Raw genomic sequence first — 12100 nt, 5'->3', positions numbered from 1 at the left:
GAATTTGTCATTGCAATGAGAGATCCTAAGGTCTTGATAACTATTATTTCAGTCACCATTACCAAGTGCTTTGTGTCTTGCTATGCCACCAACATGGCTCAAAGTCATAAATTCTTCTTGCCTTTGACCCCAAGTTCCTTATTCTCAATTTAAAAGTTACTCAAATGAAATGCATGCCAGGACATGACAATGTAGAATCTCTTCTACCATGAGATTCCCAACCTCAGTGTGAGGAGCTACATTCATTTCATTAAAACCAGAATATCATGTCCTGGGGAGGGAAGCAGATATAGAGTTGTAGATGCCCCTAAAACCATAACATTCAATATTTTTCCCCAAAGATTTTATTTATTTATTGGACAGAGAGAGAGAGAGCAAGAGAGGGAACACAAGTACAGGGAATGGGAGAGGGAGAAGCAGGCTTCCCAGTGAGCAGGGAGACTGATGTGGGGCTTGATCCCAGGACCCTGGGATCATGACCTGAGCCAAAGGCAGACGCTTAACTATTGAGACATGCAGGTACCCCATGTTCAAAATTTTTAACAGTGGAATTTCTGCTGTTGCCTTTTCTCCTACTGAGACTAGAATAACTGAGGAAACAAGATTGAAAAGGAGCAAACATTGGCAAAAATTATAGTCTCAAAGGTATCCTGGGCCAAACCTTCAGCTCTTGATCTGAGGAAGTCTGTTTTAGAATGAACCTAAAGTTACTGTATGTTTATTTTTTTTCCTTGGGCTTTTCTGGAAATAGTATTTCAGCATCTCTGGGATGTACAGGTCACTCTAATTTTCAGTCTTTAGAACTGGCTTAACTCAGTGCCTCCCTGGTATATAGTGGGTGATCAGTGTTTGGCTGGATAACTGCTGTAAGCTTTAGTTAAGACCAATCCTGGGGCAACGGGAACCCAGTGGTAGGATAATAAATTTGACCCAGACACTAATCTGATAGAAGCTTTGCTAAGGAGCTCTAGTTACTTCACTTTTTGAAAATCAGCTCATATTTAAAGGAAAAAGATACATAATCTCAAAAAGAGACTAGAAGGAAGAGGTATTGCTATTTATTGTCTATTCTGTAGGATCATTAGGCACTCCTATATACTATTATCACACTTAATCCCTGTAATCCTGAGATTACCATTATTATCTCTGTATTGCAGATATGAAACAGAGTCTCAGAGAAGTAGCTAACAAACAGGTTTATGCCACAAAAAGAATGAGGGGACTTTAAAACCAGATGTCTAATGCTAAAGCTGATGTCCATTTTATTAGATGACATAGTCTTCCTAGTGAGGAAGAAAATATGTGTTTTTTTTTTTCTGCTGTTGCCATAAAGAGTTATTTGATTATAGCTGTAGGTAATTTATCATTCTCAGATTTTGGCACATATAATCCCACAGTCCCAGTATACTTTTTGAACTATGACCTGCTAGTATTCAAACCCTAGCAAGAATATGTTTTTCTAGAGTTAATAAGCATTATATTCATCCCTATCAAGCCAATCAATCATAAGATTCCTTTATGAAGATTTTTTACATTAGTTAAATATTTCTATCACTCATAGGTTTATTTAAGTAGTTGTTAATCCCAGTAGCATTTGAATAGAAATGTATTTCAGCATTAAGTGTCTTTTAAACAATAGTTCTATGACCTTTTTTTTTTTTAAATTTCATTTATTTATTTGCGAGAGACAGTGAAAGAGAAGGCATGAGTAAGAGCAGGGGCAGAGTGAGAGGGAGAAAAGCAGACTCCCCACTGACCAGGGAGCCTGACAGGGACTCAACCCCAGCACCCTGAGATATGACCTGAGCTGAACTTTGATGATTAACTGTCTGAGCCACTTAGTGCACCTTAGTTCTATGACTTAATAAATTTATTTTACACAGGATTTAATTCATATGTATACAACATAACTTTCAATTTTTAAATGTTACTATAAAGAAATGTGGTTGATTTGTTTACAAATGGGGCTTACATATTTAAAGCCATAACTTTAGAACATTACACACTTTTTACAGTGGTCAAATTTTTTGAATTTTCCCATGCAATCTCTGCACAGGAAATTATTTCTGCATTTTCCCTCCTAAGGCCCCAGATAAGAATTCATTTTCTAGCAATATTGAGTTCTGAGGAGTATTAGATGACCAGGTCTAGCCAATGAGTTGTAAGTAGAAGTCATAAATGTCACTTTGGGCTAAAGATTTAATAACCTACTCATGACTCTTCTCTTGTCTCTTAGCATGGGGATGACCACTATCTGAGACCGTGGTTTAACTGTTAGCCTGAGTTCTAAAGTAATTACAGTGATTAGATCCCCTTAGCCAAGTATTGATAGACTATAATGTAAATAAAAAATAAAATTTTGTAGATGTAACACACTGATATTTGAGGACTATCTGTTACAAAGCATAACCTGGCCTGTCTGGTATAGGTGACTGATAAGAGTCCGCACCATGGTAATACTACTCTGGACCTAGACACTACTCTGTACCTCTTTTTCTGTCTTGAAAACTTATAAACTTTACATCTTTTTGAACTGGAAAACCATCTCTTATAATTTATTCAGCAGCAAATCTGGATTAGATAACTTACCTTTTGGCTCCCATGTACACTGTGGTTATACATATCACATTCTCTCTGTGTATTTGTTGTTTTCACTATGTTAGCTCTGTAGAGGACCAAGACAGATCATTTTATATACCATGAGAATCCTATACTTAGCATTCTTAGGAGAAGTAGATATAGTGGGGCCTGAATAAATATATGTTTGTTGATTGAATAATTGAGTTAATGGATACAGGAAGAAATAAGAGCAACATTATCAGTGGTGGCAAGATTTCATTTTTGGAAAGAGAAAAAGTGATAGGAGATAAATTACAGTCACGTAAGATAAAAAATTACATTTTAGGCATACTGATTAAATTTATATAGTACTATTTATATAGTACCATTTATATTTACACGGTACTTCAATGTTTATGAAGAATTCTCCCTTTGTTTATTGTCTATTTAATATTCCCAATAATCTAGTGAGGTGTTCTGGGCATATGTAATATTTGCTTCATTTTATACATATGGAACCTGATGCCCAATAAAATAAAGTGACATGTCCAAGACCAAAAGTCTTGGGGAGCTAAGCCTCCACATTAGATCATCTATTTAAATACATTCATTCATAGTTCCTCACTGACTTTGAGGTTTTAGTTCAGGTTACAATAACTTAAAAAAAAATGGATGCCTGGGTATCTCAGTCAGTTGAGCATCTGACTCTTGATTTCTGCTTAGGTCATGATCTCAGTCTTTGGATTGAGTGCCACTGCAGGTTCTCTACTCAGTGGAGAACGTGCTTGAGAATAACTCCCTCTCTGTATGCCCCTCCCCCCACTCATGTTCTCTCTTTAAAATAAATAAATAAATCTTCTTAAAAAATCTTTAAAAAGCTCTAGTTAAGAAAAGAACAGAGGTCAGGACTCATGTTTAAGATGCTCATGCATCTAGCATCAAAGATACAAAAGTAAAGGGAACAAAGGTGTAAGGAGTAGGTTTGAGGAGGAGTATGGAGGAAAGAAGAAGTAAGAGAGAAATGGAAGCTCCATACAATGCTAGAGGAGAATGAGGTGTCCAGCAACAAAGAGAGCAAAGAGCCTGCTTGTGAGCAGGAGACTGAATTTGTAGAATAGATTCTATGAAGTGAGTAGATACCAAACAGTAAAATCTTTTTTTTTAACAGCTTTGTTGAAATATAGTTCACATATCATACAATTCACCCATTTAAAATTTACAATTCAATGCCTTTTAGTATATTCACAGATACATGCCACTATTACCACAGTCAATTTTAGAACATTTTCATCACACTAAAAAGAAATTCCATATGTTTTAGCTATCATTCCCTTAAATTTTCACCCCCTTTTTATCCTTAGCAGCCTTTGATCTACTTTGTGTTTCTGAATATTTCATATGGATAGACACATGTAATACATGGTCTTTCATGGCTGGCTTCTTTCTATTAGCTTAATGTTTTTGAATTTCATCCATGTTTTGTCATGTATCAATTCTGCATTCTTTTCCATAGCTGAATAATATTCCACTCTATGGATAAATAAATCACATTTGTACATCCATTCATTAGTTAATGGACATTTGGATTGTTTCAGTCTTTTGACTCTTATGAATAATACTTCCATAAACATCCATGTACAAGTTTTGGTGTGAATATATGTTGTCATTCTCATGGGTATAGATCTAGGAATAAAACTGCTGGGTCATACAATAACTTTATGTTTAATCATTTGAGGACCTATCAGAGTGTTTTACAAAGCAATTGCAATTCTTATTGTGAAGTCCTAACATAGCAATGAAGGTTATGAAGAAGAGATGTGTACTGACCCCTTTAAGGTGGGGATTTTAGAGTGTTGATGATTTTGGAGACAATATGGCTGAGCTTGAAACTTGTCTCTGTCACTTGCTGGTTATATGACACAAGGAAAGTTGCTAATCCTCTCTATCTATAAATTTCCACCTCCACAAAATGGGCTCAATGATAATAACTACCTCAAACAGTTGCTGTAGATATTAAAGGAGGTACACATGTGGAGGACTTGCAGTGATCACTGGCACACCAGCACCATATCAGTGTCAGCCTTCACTAGGAATTTCTACAATGAGGAATGTGTTATTTGATTGAGTAATAGGGCATAGGGCTGCTATGGAGTGAGTTGTGTCCTCTCACTCAAAATTCCTATGTTGAAGCCCTAACCCCCAGTGTGGTAGTATTTGGAAATTGAGCCTTATGCAGGTCATTAGGTCTAGATGAGGTCATGAAGGTGGAGACTTCATAATGAAATTAGTGTTCTTATAAGAAGAGATACCAGAGAGCTAGCTAGCTTCTTTTCTTGCTCTCTCTTCTTTGTGTAAGGACATGACAAGAAGGCAGACATCTGGAAAACAGGAATAGAGCCCTCACTGGGTCATCAAATCAGTTGGCACCTAGAATTTGGACTTCCAAGAACTAAGAGAAATAAATTCTTTTGTTTAAGCATTCAGTCTATGGTATTTTGTTATCATAGCCCCAGCTGACCAATACAAGGAGGACTCAATAAAGGTATTTTTCTTTTTCTATATTGGAGAAGCCTATACGTATTTAAAAGCAGAATGGCAGAAACCAATGGGTAGAGTCTGAAGATCCTTGAAATGGAAAGGTGATATATCTACATGGTCTTTTACAGGCTCCTAACTTCTACTCTGCAATTCACAACTTACACTTTACTAAACTTGGTGGGATCCTGATCACTTATTTTCTGCATTACATTAGAACCAAATTCTAGGGGACACAAATATCAAATATTTCATAAAGGGCAGGTGACTCATGGATAGAAATAGTCTTGTTTTGCTTTGTTTTATTCTGCTTTGTTTTAGAAATGAGACTTTTGCTTGTCTAACAAAACAACTCCTATTTTCAGCTGTAAAACTGAATTCCCATTACTTGCTTTTTCCTATGATTATGACTGAGATTAACGGTAATGTGACGGAAGATGGATGCTGGTGCAATGTAGCTCACATTTCCTAATGAACAATGGTTATTTACCACTTTTTATCTAGTGCCTAGCATTGTACTCCATGCTTTCCAGGATGTATGTGTAGGGAAGAAAAAAAAATAGAATAAATTCTTTTAAACTTAAGTGAATTACATTTTATACTATAAACAAACCACAAATTCAAGATTAACTTAACACCATTACAAAACAACATTCCAGTAAGTTTCAGCAGCTATCCTACCAAAAGAGGTATAGAGACTGGAAACAAAAACAATTCAAACATGTAAAGAACTAAAAAGGATAAAACATCTAAATTGAAATATGGAAATGAGTTTGTTTGCAGATGAGCTGTACAGCTGGTGGGTCAGTGGCGGTGAAGAGAAAGCAGGAAAAACAATTCCAGGTATTGGTTCTAAAACACACACAAACAGCAACTTGGACATTATAGACAAGAGTTAGCACATTGTGGTTTGAATGTTGTAGTGGTTATTATGCTGGGAGAATGCTCACAAAATTCTTATTTCCTGATGATTTCCAAGTCTCTTCTCTTTTTCTTGTCATGCAGGTGAACATGGGGTTCTTGAAGAAGTTGGTGGCAAAAAGTCATTGACCAAATAAGAAGTACATTCAAAATACTAATTTTTAGGTTGCTCCTTAAAACATGTGATACAGTGCGTCTTCCTTCATGTCATCATTTAAATTTAGGTACATAGATTCCTCCCTTTTTCTCCATTAAAGCACAGACAAGGTAGAGATTTCTAATAGTTGGATAGAATTCTGTTTTTGAAAATATATTTATGTCTGTTTTATTTTACTCAACTTTGGAAATACAGTCTTTTGATTTAAAAGATAGGAAGGAAGAAAGGAAGGAAGAAAGGAAATTTGGACAGAAGGAAGAAAAGAAGGGAAGGTGGGAAGGAAATACAGGTTTATTTACCTATTCATTACATTCTTCTTTCTGTCTTTATCATTTTCCTCTCATCTGCTTAAATAGCTCAGCCTCCCAGCATGTGCTGAAGTGGGAAGCCCTGGGTTGGAAATTTCCAAAGCACAAGAGAATGCTCTGCGTTCACCATGTAGGCTGCCTGCTAAGTTATGGCTCAGCTAAAAGTGACAGCAATTCCCATCAAGACCATGGCTCTTAGCTGCTTTCCTTCTCTGGCTCTATCCCCCAAATGATTCTGGAAGCATAAGATTTATTAAGTTGACTTTTAAAAAATAAAAGCTGATGGTGGTCACAGGATACCTTGCAAAATTGAGCACTGGGTGTGGAGAGCATTCCCTGCCACTGAGTAGATGGACATATCACCGGCCAGGATTCTGGGGTCAATGTCACTGATGGGAAACTGGATGGAGAAAATCCAAGATTCATTAAAGGACTGTGTCTTCCTCCAGGGGGAATACCTGCAGAGTGGACTATGACATTTCATGTTAGGGTAATGTGGCATGGTGAAATAGACCAAAAGACTGGTGATATCAGGGCTATACTTAAGGGACACGAGAGGCCAAGAAAATCTGAGTGGGTTCTATTATCCTGCTCCTATTATCTAATTATATTTATAGAACAGTAAATACAGATCAAAATAAATATCAAAGCTACCCTTGAAACGTAGTTATAATAGTATATTATAAGAATGTTGCTAATAATAATAATACATAATAATTGTTTTGAAGAACAACATGAAAACTAATTAAATGTGCAAATATGAACAAAAAGATCAGCCAGTCAACTCTGAAAAGAGGTAATAGATAGAAGGTGGGGTGGGTAGAATTATGGAGATTATAATATGATATAATATAATAGTACATGAAAATTTTATCACTAATATACATTATATATATGCAATATACATATTGTATATACATTATATAGTGTGTATATATATATATATATTTTTTTTTTCTATTTGTAAAAACACTGTCTCTTCCCATTGGCTGCCTTCTTGAGTCACTGACATTTTGCTTGTAGTATTTCCTCAACTATGAGTGCTATCCTTCTCATTTGGCAGGTTGTGTAAATGACATTGAGGCTCCAAATTAGGGCAGGTCTATGTAAATATTCATATATATGGATATACATATGCACATTATACGTGTGTGTATGTGTGTGTGCACATGCGCATACATATAATATATACACACATGAATATATATGTATATGCAATGTGTATATGTGTGTGTGTATATAATGTACATATGTATATCCATATATACACATTATATATGTGACGGCTCCATGGAACATGGTAATTAAACTGTTAATTTTTTAATGTGCATTCTAAGCTGAGAGCTTTTCCTGTCCTAATCCTTTGGAATTATGTTAAGGAAATGGATTCACTTGCTGGAATCTAAAATTCTTCAGTGTGTTCACATTGTGTCCCTTTTCTACCTCCTCTGCATCCTGCTGAATTAACACTTGAATTACCGTTAAAGGGAGGGAGACTCCAGTGAGGATCCCAAATCCTGACAAGCATCAACTTGAAGGAGGTTGGAAAGTGTAAAAGAGTCAAGGTATCACTTAATAATGGATGGAAGAAGAGAGATCAAGGGCAGAGTGGACTGGGGTAAGCTTATTTCAATTGCAAGTTTTAGCCATCTAAGACTCCAGGGTGGGAAGAACCTCCCAGAGATCAATCAGTCCATCCCTCTGCCCCTGGGCAGAGCCACACCTAGGTAATTCCAGACTGATGAGATGCTACTTCCTTTGGGATGACTGTGTGATTGTGCTGACCAAAAAGTACTTCAACTAGAATTACTAATGACTCATGGGCCTTAGAGTCACAATGTTGTCATTTATAGCTTAATTAGCACCTTTTAAACCACATATACTTTACTACATTTCTCATTGTCAGTTAGTTGTAACTAATGAGAAAAATCTAAGTCGTAAACACTTTCATTATTTAAAGTATTAAAAGGAATAACCCAGACACATTATGTTGACTTCAGAAATTATAGTAGTAGGATTTGTTTCAAACAGAGATGAACTATATAAAAATGCTCAATTTTTTTTAAATGCTCAAAGGCTGGATCTAGCCCAGATTATTTAAAAACAAGAGAATATGAATCATTTATATTTTATGAATAAACATTAGAAGACCCTAATAAATGGATTTATTTTTAAACAGATGCATATGAAAAATACTTTCACTTAAATAAGGAAAAGCAAAAGTTCCAGTATTATTATTCATGTTAAAGATGTTTAAAATAGAAAAAAAGGAGGAACACCTAGTTAGCTCAGTTTGTTAAAATTAAGTGTCTGCCTTCAGCTCAGGTCATGATCCCAGGGTTCTGGGACAGAGTCCAGCACAGGGCTCCCTCCTCAGGGGAGAGCCTGCTTCTTCCTCTGCTGCTCGTCCTGCTTGTGCTCTTTCTCTCACACAAAATAAATAAATAAAATATTTCTAAAAATTTTGAAAAAAAGGATAGTCAACTTTTTATCTTTATCATCTATCTACATTTATGTGCATTTTTAAAAAAATTTAAGCTATTGCCTTTTTTTCTGCACCCTCACAAAGATTTTGCTGTATTTATTAGTTAATTTATTTAAATGGTAGACTTTATTTTTTATGAGCAGTTATAGGCTTATAGAAAAATTGAGTGGAAAGTACAGCGTTCTCAGATACTCCTCCTAATACTAACACTGTTCTGTTTTGGATTTTCAGCATTCTAACAACTGCAGAGTGGTATCTGGTGGTTGTTTTAATTTGCAATCTCTTAATGCTCAGATGACGAACATCTTTTCAAATGCTTATTAAAGCTGTCTGTATATCTTCTTGGGGAATGTGTCTGTTCAGATCTTTTGCCCATTTCTGAAAGGGTTGTTTGTTCTCTTGTTGAGAAATGTGATATACACATACACCTTTCATGATGTGGCAATAAGGTGTATGTGGAGGGGAAGCATTCTCTAGCTGTTGGCTAGGTCTGCCTCTCAGTGGGCAAGCCTGTGTCTCTGAGCTGTGACTGCTTCTCATTCCCCCTTCTCCAACCTTCTTAGGATGGCTATAGCGGGCTGGAACTGGAGATTTCCCTCCCCCTACATCCTTAGACTCTGATAAAAGCTCTAGTACATTAAGCTCTCATAAAATATTTCCTCTTGAGGACAACCTTTATTTATTTATTTATTTTTACTTGTGTGTGTGTGTGTGTGTGTGTGTGTGTGTGTGTGTATTTTTAAAGATTTATTTATCTATTTTAGAGAGAAAAAGCATGAGCAGGAGGGGTAGAGGAAAAGGAAGAGGGAATCTCAAGCTGACTGCTCACTTAGTGCAGAGCCTGAGGCCGGGCCTGATCTCATGACCCTAAGATCATGACTTGAGCCAAAACCAAAAGTCAGCCATTTAACCAACTGTACCACCCAGGTGACCCTCAGGACAGACTTTATTAAGAACAGAATGCTCCGGGCATATTTTGGAATGTCTACCCTTCCCTCATCTTCTGGAAGCACAAAGGGATTTATTTTTCTCTGATCTTCACTGTGAAAACCTGGGAGGCCCCCTCCAGGAGAAACTCACCAAAGTTTGGGCCTCCTACGAGATTTTTTTAACTCTCAGCCTTGTCTCCATCAAACATCCAGAAATTTGTCAAGCACAATTTAGATTTTTCTACTAGTACTGGATCCCACAGAGGTTTCTGCTCCTGGGTTTTTGTTTAGGTAGGTTGTGATTCTCTGTATCTACCTACTTCTCCAGTTTAGGGTTATATACCTATTGTGTGACCTGAATTCTCTGACAGATCTAAGAAGAGTTCTAAATTTTTAGATTGCTCAGGACTTTTTCCTCTTGTGAGGATTGAAGTGACAACCTCCATGCTCTACATGCTGGACAAAATACCAGATGTCCCCAAAATATTTACTTGCTAGAAAGTTAACCTGGTCTTCTATGGGTTTGGTTAATGGTCTCACACTCATACTTGCTGTTTTCATATCTTCACAAACCTTTCAAGTCATGTTATTTTCTTGTCAGCAGTAGTTATTTTTTCTTAAGTTACTATCAAGTGACAATTTTATAAAAAATTTCTTACTTTCATTAACAATCATTTTTTGTCAATCAATGTCATTAAGATATTTTAATAATATCAAGACCTTAGGGTATCTCAAGATGATGCATATTTTTTCTGAGTGTGAGTTTAAATTTTCTAAATTTTTATTAAATATATCTGCACTATAAATCCATCAGGGTTATAGAAACTCTCAAATCACACATAAAACTAAGTATGAAACTATTAACTAACCTGAATCAGTGAATTTATAAGTCTACAGTAAAATCATAATCATGATGTAGTGAAAAATGAGACTATAAAAATGTATTCATTTCTTTCTGAGTTGCCACTTTCTTTATTTCTATAATTGATCACTTAGATTGCTGTGGTTGCTAATTGAATTATATTTTAAAATATATATTCTTTATTTGGACTAGTGGAAACTATGAGCCATGTAGATGATGACATAATTACACATTTAGTTTTCCTTTTTATAAATGATTTTTAAATTTCAGCAATCATATAAATATACATTTACATATGTATATATGTATATATATATTTTTTCTTTTTGTTATTGTATGTCACTATGTCTTCAACCAGCATGTTTTTCTCAGCTGGAATTTCACACCTCTTCACTCACTCACTTATTTACTTCACCAGTGAGGATAATATATATGATAGGGCTCAAGGTTATTCCCTCTTCTGGTTTGTCTTTCCATTTGTGATTAAAAAGAAATGATAACTTTACCTAAAATGTACTAAGTAAAAAACAAATAAAAATTAAGAATCAGTTGATTTAACGAATAAGGCAAAAAGAGCATTCTTTCTCTGCTCCTTGCCTCTTATTTATGCCATTAATAATCCACTTTTAAACATTTGATGAGGAGAAAAGCACCTATTATCTAAATGACTAATTTAAAAAGCAGTTTTTAGAATGTTTGCAAAATTAAAAAAATATATACCCTCTGAATCGCTGCTGTTTTTAAAAGTTGCTATGTGTCTGTCTAGAGTTTAAGATAGTATAGAGATACTACAAATGGATTTCCAAGTTAAAAGTTAACACTGTCTTCAAGCTTCTAACTTCCATTAAGGGTCATGTGAAATAAATTAACCCCAAACTGAATATATGGAGCAATTAAAATTGCAGAAATAGAGACATGAATTGATAAGAGGAGACATCTTGTCTTTCTGACAGAACACATTGAGAATCAATGGGAATATCCTTTGTTGAAAAAAAAATCATGTTCGGGGGGAGGAGTCAAGATGGCAGAGAAGTAGCAGCTGAGACTACTTCAGGTATCAGGAGATCAGCTAGATAGCATATCTAAAGATTGCAAACACCTACAAATCCAACGGGAGATCGAAGAGAAGAAGAACAGCAACTCTAGAAACAGAAAATCAACCACTTTCTGAAAGGTAGGACTGGTGGAGAAGTGAATCCAAAGTGATGGGAAGATAGACCGCGGGGGGAGGGGCCAGCTCCCGGCAAGCAGCAGAGCAACGGAGCACAAAATCAGGACTTTTAAAAGTCAGTTCCGCTGAGGGACATCGCTCCAGAGGCTTAACCGGGGTGAAGCCCACGCGGG

Source organism: Enhydra lutris, unplaced genomic scaffold (genome assembly GCF_002288905.1).
Source record: "Enhydra lutris kenyoni isolate GAN:26980312 unplaced genomic scaffold, ASM228890v2 scaffoldscaffold1, whole genome shotgun sequence".
NCBI lineage: Eukaryota > Metazoa > Chordata > Mammalia > Carnivora > Mustelidae > Enhydra > Enhydra lutris.
Note: the sequence above shows the minus strand (reverse complement) of the source record.